Source organism: Rousettus aegyptiacus, unplaced genomic scaffold (genome assembly GCF_014176215.1).
Source record: "Rousettus aegyptiacus isolate mRouAeg1 unplaced genomic scaffold, mRouAeg1.p scaffold_m13_p_8, whole genome shotgun sequence".
NCBI classification, from domain to species: Eukaryota; Metazoa; Chordata; class Mammalia; order Chiroptera; family Pteropodidae; genus Rousettus; species Rousettus aegyptiacus.
The window spans coordinates 9,649,882-9,659,476 of record NW_023416311.1 but is presented as its reverse complement, the minus strand read 5'-3'; the positions used below and the strand labels follow the sequence as shown (position 1 = coordinate 9,659,476).

Sequence of the window (9,595 nt, the reverse complement as noted above, 5' to 3'; positions counted from 1 at the left end):
TGCCCATCAGTGGGAGAAAGTATAAATAAACTTTGGTATATCCAATGAGATGCTACTTAGCAATAAAAAGAATAAAGTACTGCTACGTGGAAAAACATGAGTGAACCTCAAAGACATTATGCTGAGTGAAAGAAGACTTACAAGAAGAGTACTTATGCATAATCACATTAAACAAAATAAAGTTCTAAAATGGACAAAGCTAATCGAGAGTAGAAAAATTCGGAATAGCATTTGGAATGGGGATTGACTAGAAAGGGGCCTGGGAGAATGTTCTAGGGGATGCCAATGTTTTATTTTTTTATAGAATTTTGAGTAACTCATATGAAGGCATTTGGCAAAACTCAGCATGTTCATTTGCAAAACTCAGCAAGTTCTATAGACTAGGTGGCTTAAACAAAGAGAATTTGTTGTCTCTCAATTCTGGAGGACGGAAGTCGGAGACTAAGGAGTCAGCATGGTTGGTTTCTTCAGAGGCCTCGCTCCTCGACTTGTAGACGGCCTTCTAGCCCTGTGATTTCACAAAGTCTTCCCTCTGTACATGTCTGTGTCCTAATTTCCCCTTCTTTTAAGGACACCAGTCATATGGGATTAGGGCCCACTCTAACAACCTCATCTTAACAAAATCACCTCTTTAAAGATCCTATATCCACATACAGTCACACCTGGAGTACTCGGGACTAGGACCTCAATGTATGAAGTTGGGGTGGGGGCTACAATTCAGCCCCAAATAACCAGTAAATGTACTCTTAAGATTTGTACAATATATCACATGTAAATTTTCATCAAAAGAAAAAAATAGCAAATATTAAAGGTAATAATATGCATGCTAAAGTATTTCAGGGGAAGTATACTTGTATTTGCTATTTACTTTGAAATGTGTCAGAAAATAATGGTTTAATGGATGAAGAGATAATGAGATTGAAATGTGGTAAAGCAAGTGTAACAACATTTTCATGGTAGAATCTAGGAGGTGAGTATAAGTTTTCTTTTTCTTTTCTTTTCTTTTCTTTTCTTTTCTTTTCTTTTCTTTTCTTTTCTTTTCTTTTCTTTTCTTTTTTTAGGTGAGGAAACCCTTGGTCGACCTCACAGATTGCAAGGACCTTGTCAGCTTACAATCCCTTATTTTTTATTTCTCATGCCTACAGCGCCTGGTCTTCCTAGGTGGTCTCCCATTCAAGTACTGACCAGGCCCGACCCTCTTTAGCTTCCGAGATCAGAAGGGATCAGGTTCGTTCAGGGTGGCATGGCTGTAGACAAGTATATGAGTTTTCGCTTCAAAGTTCTTTCAACTTTGCTGTGTTTGAGAACTTTATAATAAAACGTTGGGAAAGTATTTGTGGAGCATCTACTATGTGCCAGACATTGAGCAATGGGAATTGAATAATGACCAATAGAGACAAGATTTCTGTCTTAGACTATTTGAGATGCAAAAATAGCACAGGCTGAGGGGTTTAAACATTTATTTCTCACAATTCTGAAGGCTGGAAGCCCAAGATGAAGGCACTGGCAGATCCAGTTTCTGGTGTGGACATGCTTACTGGTTCATAGATGACCACCTCCTCATTGTACCCACACACGGTGGAAGGGGTGAGAGAACTCTCTGGGGGTGTCACCACATTAGGAGTTAGGATTTCAACATATGAATTTGAGAGGGGGGACCCAAACATGTAGTCCATAACAGCCCCAATCCTCACGAAGCTGGCGTTCTGGAGTAAGCCTTTAGCAGATGTGATTTCTGGGATGCACCCAGTGGGCACATTCACTTATGAGTCAATCAGACTTAGCCTGACCTCCATGGGTACCATGCATTTCACATTTAGCTGCTCAATGAACACAGGCCCGTTGGCTTTTCGCCTCCACTTGGATGATGAATACCACAGCAGCCCTTGGTTGTGCAAAGATAAATCATTCCAGGTCCAAGTGGTAAACCACAGAAAAAACAGCAATTTATATATACCCCAGGAGTCCCTTGTGAGAATTCCTTCACTATTTATGATGTGTAGTGATGAAAGTTAAAAGCAAGGGTGGCAAGCTTTATTTTATTACCATCTGCACACCGTAAAAGAAACCCAAATGGAAATGCTTGTTGGGAAGCTAGTTAGTTAGAAAACCCTCACGACACAAAATTTATCATGGAAAAAAACAGGCATACACGCAAAGCTGCAGTAATATTTTCAATACTGGCCATACACTTCAGAATTGGAACAAAGCGATTTTTCAATATTCTCACGTGACTTCAAGGCTTATGGTCCAAATTCTGATGCATAAAATATTGCACTAATTCAAGTCACGATAATAGAAAACAGACATTTCTTCTGCCATTGTTTACATTTAGAGGGTTTGGGAAAACTGGACTATGATTGAAGAAACTTTGTTTGTATCCTGATGTAGAAAGAGTTTTTCTATGATGTCATAACCTGTGGGTTTGATTTCTGAATTTTACTAGGCAAACTTAAGCAAGTTACTTTGCCTCTTTAAATCTCAGTTTCTTCATCTGTCAAATGGTGATAAAACTACCCATTCGGAATGTCCTAAGAATTTGAAACAAAGCATAGAAAATACTTAACACATCCTTGGTACTTAGTCTGGCTTACAGTGCTCAGAAAATGGTAGTGATGATGATGATGGTGATGTTGATGATAATGGTGGTGATGATGGTGGTGGTGATGATGATGATGGTAGTGATGATGATGATTACCATGGCAATGCTGATAATTATAGCAACAACGGGATGCAGAAAAGCTCAAGGACACAGTGAAATATTACGGCAAACAAGGAGGCAGCCACTGTCTCTCAAAGAACGAAAAGGCATGAAATCAATCAAAAAACTTTGGGTGTGGGAAATGTTTAAAGGCTTGCGTTTACGCTAAAGAAAACAAACAAACAAAAAAAAAGCGAAATCATCTGATGCACATGGTTCCTCCTTAATCGATTGCCAGTCACGTTCATCCACAGAATGCTATGATCAATTAATGACGTCTGCCTTGGGCCTGGACTAGAGGCACAGAAACATATGTGAGTTTATTGGTCCTGGTGACATAACTTCAGGCAGAGTTGTAATATTTAGCACTTATGGATACTCCTAAGCTTCGGTATTATTTGGATGTGTCTACCTCATTAGGTTTGAGAGAAAGTACCGTCTATTTATATTTATGAATAGAAATATTAATAATGTATTGCTTTTGGCATATGAATATTAATAAATATTGATTATTAAAATATTTAATATCCGACACATAGGCAATTCTTTGGTGCCCAAATAGTGTTTGTTGAATCAAACAGAAACTGTCCTTGCGATATGGATTTGTTGGTATTTACAATGTCGTGTTCCGTATGGAGTGGCATATGCTAAGAAGAACTTTAGAACATTTTCATCCGGATGCAACTCTCCCCTCAAAGGGAGAATAAAGAAAAGTAAACAAGCTAGTCTTTAAAAAAGTGACATGGAGTCTACGGCCATGCCTCCCTGAACAAGCTGGATCCCATCTGATCTCGGAAGCTAAGCAGGGTTGGGCCTGGTTAATACTTGGATGGGAGACCACCTAGGAAGACCAGGTGTTACAGGCAGAAAAAGTAAAAGAATAAGGGATTGTCAGCTGACAAGGTCCTTGCAAACTGTGTGGTCAACCAAGGGTCGCCTAAATAAATATAAATAAAAAGTGATGTGGAGCCTATCGTGTCGCTTGCTCTATAGAAACGAATCTTTGTAAAGCTCTGGCAAAGTTGTTCCAGATGTAACTTAATGACTGGGTTTGCGATTCACCTTCTAAAGCTGTTTATTTGCTTCCGGAGGAGCCACCTTTGTTCTAGGTCAGGTCTGGCTCAAAGGGGAAATAGCCACGAAGATCTTACATGTACCAATGTTACAAGCTTCCTCAATTTCTTTCCAATTATTGAGGCAACCCATATCGCAAGAAGGGGGAGGAAATGGTTGTGATGCTATTTGGTCTCAGAGCCTTATTTTTGTCCCTTACTAGTCAAGAATTACGGCATCACTGACACTAAGGCAAGACTTTCAAGGATTCTACTTAATGCCCCATGAGTCAGAAGGTTTTCCAGTCTGTCTGGTAGAAAGAGGCACAGTTTCCAGCCCCGCATGAGATCCAGGCACCGTTTCCTCTAATCCTTTCGGGTGCTTCTTTCCCCGGCCTAAGGTAGCATCCTCACACTAAGGTAGTAGTATCAGTACTTGAGGGGACCCTCGGCAGGTCTCCCGGCTGCCTCTACGTGCAGCTCCCTGCTCTCTGGTAGTTTATCCTGCAAACTTGAGCTGCTTTGGATTCTGTGGACTCGCAGCTCCATCTCCTCAACTCAGAGTCCATAAAGCTCTGCATAGTTTTCTCCCTCTGCCTCCTCCTACAACCTGCTTTGAAAGTTTCTCCAGAAACCACTTCACAGACAGAATTCTGAACTTAAAAGCTGGAAGGAAGCTTCAAGGTTAACTCATCCTTTCCTCTGAGGAGCCTGAAGACATACTGTGCTGCCAGGTTCTACGTTCTGTGACAAAGGCTTTTAAAACCACAGGGGGGTTTCTAGCATAAAACAATTGCTTTCAGAGGCAGGAAAAAAAAATGGCATAGATGATAGAGGCTCTATTCATCCCTCTGGTGACCAAATCAAAGTTTTGACAGAAACAAGGAGCTAACAGCAAGGAAAATCATCTGGGATCTAGATGAATAAGTGATACAACTAGGGAGAAATCTAAGAAATCACCCGGCAATAGCAGAAGGTAGGACGGGGTAAGGACATGAGGCTGCCTGGTCCCCAGCAGCTGAGCAGGACGGAGGCTGCAGCGGCGGCAGCTGCAGATGCCTCTTCAAGGGGCATTTCGCGGTGACCTGCTTGCCCTGAGCACCAGCGCCGGTTCAGCTGCACAGGGGGCAGCAGGGACTTACCAGGGGACAGCGAGTTGTTGCAGTGAAGGCCCAGGCGAGACTCACTTTGCACAGAAGTGCCCGCAGTATACATTGTTCCTCTGTTGAGCCCTCCCCTCTTCCCAGTGTGTGGACTCGGCGCTGCCCTAGTGGAGACATCATCAAACTGGATAACAGAGGTCATTCCGCCCAGAGGATTCCCTGACACTCTGCCTTCCCCAACTCACGGCCTCACCCAAGCCACATCCAGGTGTGTCCTTGCTTAGTCAGGTGCCCCTTGATGAACAGCGCCTAGACTCACATTGGAGGCAGCTGGCCTTGGTTTCTGGTGTGGCTTTTTGAGGCAACTATAAGCACAGCATCTGTGATTTCTCGCTGAATCTTAATAGGTGGTCCTGGAGAGGCACAGGCTGGGGCTAAACTTGGCCTGCAGCTGAACTCCTCTCAGGACTCTGCCACTGGACACCTACTACATTACACAAAGCCACACTAATAAGACTGGGAGACGTAGGAGCTTTCCTTAGTACATAGAAACAGACACAGAAAAGCAGCTAAAAAGGGAAGACAAAGAAGCAGAAACCATATGAGAAAATAGAAAAGAGATCCAGATATAATGGAGTCAAGCAGTCTAACAGATGCAGAGTTCAAAACACTGGTTATAAAGATGCTCAATGAACTTAGGGGAAGCGTAGATGAATTCAGTGAGAACTTCGTCAGGGAGATAAAAAACATAAAACTGGAAATGGAAATTATAAAAGGGAACAAGTCAGAAATGAAGAACACATTATCTTAGACAAGAAGTGTATTAAATGGAATAAACAAAGGAATAAACAAAGTGAATAAAGAAAAGTATCAAATGACCTGTGTAGAGGATGGGAAAGCCAAGGACACTCAATCAGAATGGCAAGAAAAAAGAAGCCAAGTCTATAATAATTTAAGGAGCCTATGGGACACTATTATTATTATTATTAGTAGTAGTAGTACTATTATTTTTAGGTGAGGCGACCCTTGGTTGACCTCACAGATTGCAAGAACCTTGTCAGCTGACAATCCCTTATTTTTTGTGCCTACAGCACCTGGTCTTCCTAGATGGTATCCCATTCAAGTACTAACCAGGCCCAACTCTGTTTAGCTTCTGAGATCAGATAGAATTAGGCTTGTTCAGTGTAGCATGGCCATAGACAGGGACACTATTAAAGGTAAAAATATCTGTGTCATAGGGGTACCAGAAGGAAAACAAGATGTTGAAGAGCTATTTGAAGAAATAATGATGGAAAACTTTCCTCACCTGGTGAAGGAAATAGACATAAAACCCCAGGAAGCTCAGTGAGTCCCCAAAACCAGGAACCCAAAGAGGCCCACACCAAGGCACATCATAATTAAAATGCCAAAGATTAAATACAAAGAGAGAATCTTAAAAGCAGCAAGAGAAAAGCATTTAGTTACAAGAGAGCACCCATCGGATTGGCAGCTGATTTCTCAAAAGAAACTATGCAGAATAGAAGTGTTTGGTAAACAAATGTTCGATGTGATGAAAACCCAGGATCACAACCAAGAATACTTTATCCAGCAAAGCTATCATTTAGAGTTGAAGGACAGATAAAGAGCTTCCCAGATAAAAATAAGCTAAAGGAATTTATCATTACCAATCAGTATTATAGGAAATGTTGGAGGAAATTCTTTAAGAAAAAAAATGTATCAAATAGGAATAAAGAATAGTAATAACTACATTTCTATCAACAAGTATCTCAAACGGAAAAGAATTGAGTGCTCCAACCAAAAGCTGAATGGATAGGAAAATAAGACCCCTACACATGCCGAATACAAGAGACTTACTTAGATTAAAAGATACACACAGACTAAAAAGAAGGGGATGGAGAAAGATATTGCCTTGATGGACCTAGAGGGTACTGCTGTGCTGAATGAAATGGGTCAGATAGAGAAAGACAAATATCGCAAGATTTCACGGACATGTGGAATCTAAAGAACAAAGTCAACAACAACGAAAAAAGCAGAAATAAACTCACGGATACAGAGAATATTTAGAGGGACACTAGATGGGGGAGGAGTTGGGGGGACAAACAAAGGCAAAGAGATTAAGGGGGAACAAATGGATAGTTGCAGAATAGACATGGAGATGTGGAGCTTAGCATGGGGGAGATGGTTAATAATGTCGTAATAAATATGTGAGGGGGAAGAAGGGGACTAGATTTAGTGGGGTGATCACTTAGGGAGTTATGTGGATCTCTGATCACGATGCCATACAACTGAAACTGGTATATTATCGTATGCCAACTATAATTGGAAAAAAGCTCATTGAATTACGCAATGTAAATACAAGCAACTAATTGTCTGTTATATTGCAATAACGATGGGGGGAAAAGCTGAAAAAAAAGGAAAAAGAGAGAAAAAATACAATCGCTTTCATTCTCGCCTTCACTATCCTCATGTATAAGATGGGAGGGGAAGGAATTTGAAAATAGCATAGCATGATCTGTGATGTTAAAAGCACTAAGTTCGAATGCTAGTTCCTCCCCTTAGTTGCTGTGCGACCTTAGCCAGCTTACTTAGCCTCTCTGAGTCTCTATAAAATGGGCAGAAAAATGTCTCCTCGAAATAGCGGTCGAGGGTTTAAAAGGGGCAAGGCGATCGCCATATGCTATGCCCGGAGCATAGTAGGTGCTCGATGTACAGGAGCTTATTTCTGGTATTATAATTAGACGAGGGGACAGGGCCCGCGGCCTGACTCTTGAGGATCCTATGACTCAGAAAGCGTGGGCAGATCGCTTTCTTGGTGCCTGTCCTCATTAGAAGCTACGAAAGGGCCGTAGCAGGGCTTATCTCTGCGAGAAAAGAAAAAAAAAAACTGGCCAAGTGAGCACAGGCAGGGAAAAACAGCCCTTCCTTCTCGGGAGGGCAGGAATCCAGGCACAGCCCAGCAGCAGGTACTGCCCCAAAGCCAGGTGACGGATGATGCTCCCTCATCACCAACCTTCATCACTGCAGCAGCAAAGCCAGGGAGCTTAAATAAGCTCAGCTGGATCAAATTGCTCTGCCCCTGAGTCAGCTGTCCCCAGCCAGGGGCGCCGGGTGTCACTGGCCTGGTTGGTCCTTGCATTTGGCTTTAGGAAACTGAGCCCTTAACGGTGCTAACTGGTGCACTGGATGAGGCTGAATTGCTACAACCCTGAGCTCGGCAGAGGAGCTGCCACTTCCTGAGTTCTTTTGTCCCCTGCTGTTCCAACTCCTACCATGAGCATATCAGAGCCCATCCCCTCACGGCTACTCTGGGCTACGCCAAATTCTGTTACCCCCTGGCTTCAAAACCCTTTCGAAGCTCCCTAAAAACTATCTGTTACACTTGGAGTAAAATCCACATTTCTACCATGTCCTAAAATTTCTACCTGATCTGACTGTGCCGAAAATGACTTTTCTTCTCCCTCCTGCTTTCTACGCTTTGGAAATGCCGTCTTTTCTGGTTCTCAAATGCACAAACTCTCTCCTGCCCCGGGGTCTTTGCGCTTGCGTCCCCTCCTGCCTGGGACACTCTTCTATGTGATTTTTACATGTCTGACTTGGTCTCATTTTTCAAGTCTCCTTCAAGAGCTGATCCCTTAAAGAGATCCTCTCTGAGCGCCTGAAGTTTCTGAGTGATGTGACATTGCCATGCTATTAGGAACCACTGTTATTTCCATTTTACGGATGACAAAACTGAGGTTTGAAAAAGTGGTAGAGCCTCCCTAGGTCCCCATCTCTTGGTGGCATTGCAGCTGAATCTGAAGGCAGGTGACTTTTCTATTGTTATATGTATTACGTTTGGCTGCTTATCAGGGGGACCCCCTCCTCCCCACCTCCTTCCCTTCCTCCTCCTTCTTCTTGTCATCAGTATCAAGTTCATTAACATCCCATCTCCTTCGATGGGACGCACTCAGACCACGTTTTAACGTTAGCCTCTCTCCTTTCTTGTCAGCCAGCACCTCCATTTCACTTCTTACAGACAAGAATGGAAACGGCTCATGCTGTGGAGAGACCAAAATTGCCAACCTTAAACTTGTCTGCCTTCTAAAGCAGTTTGTGAAATAAGATGGGTAACATTCTCTCCCCTTAGGCCAACCCAGTATTGCGGTATAAATAGGTCCTGACTCTCAAATACAAACATCACTTCCTGGTCTGTGTTCTGTACAACCCCATCCATTTCCACGCTCACCTAAGACTAAATATCTCTTCTTTCCACTTCTTTTTACCGCTGTCAAGGGATGTCAATGGTTGAAATCATCAGTGCCAGTTGTTGAAAGGACAAATGTAGCTGTGAAATGCATTTCTCTTCCTGCTGAAGTCCCCGGGGCTTCTGGGCTCTGTCCATGAAGATCAGGAAAAATGTGAACCAAGTCTAGGAAGAAAAATAGTCGATGGAAGCCAACACCGAGAGAGTCCAGATGATGGATATTGTGACCAGGAACGTAAAAAATCAATTTAAGTATGTTGAAGGCATTAAAGGGACATACAGCCTTTGTGAGTAAATTGATAAAAATGTCAACCGAGAAATAGAAATTATGTAAAAAAAATAAAATGGAAATTTGGAATTGAAAAATATAGTTGTTGACATTAGAGATTTACTAGATGGATTTGATAATAGATTGGAAACCTGTTTATGATGAAAAACTCTCAGGAAACTTAAAACAGAAGGATACATCTCTTCAATAAAGGACATCTATGAAAGA

At 42.3% G+C, this 9,595-nt stretch overlaps 3 pseudogenes; 1 reads left to right on the top strand and 2 right to left on the bottom strand.

Moving 5' to 3' along the window:
- Positions 1 to 1,136: 1,136 nt before the first annotated feature.
- Positions 1,137 to 1,255, bottom strand: LOC118607106 (annotated as a pseudogene).
- Positions 1,256 to 3,448: 2,193 nt separating this feature from the next.
- LOC118607279 lies at positions 3,449 to 3,567 on the top strand (annotated as a pseudogene).
- Positions 3,568 to 5,938: 2,371 nt separating this feature from the next.
- LOC118607466 lies at positions 5,939 to 6,057 on the bottom strand (annotated as a pseudogene).
- Between the last annotated feature and the right edge of the window lie 3,538 nt (positions 6,058 to 9,595).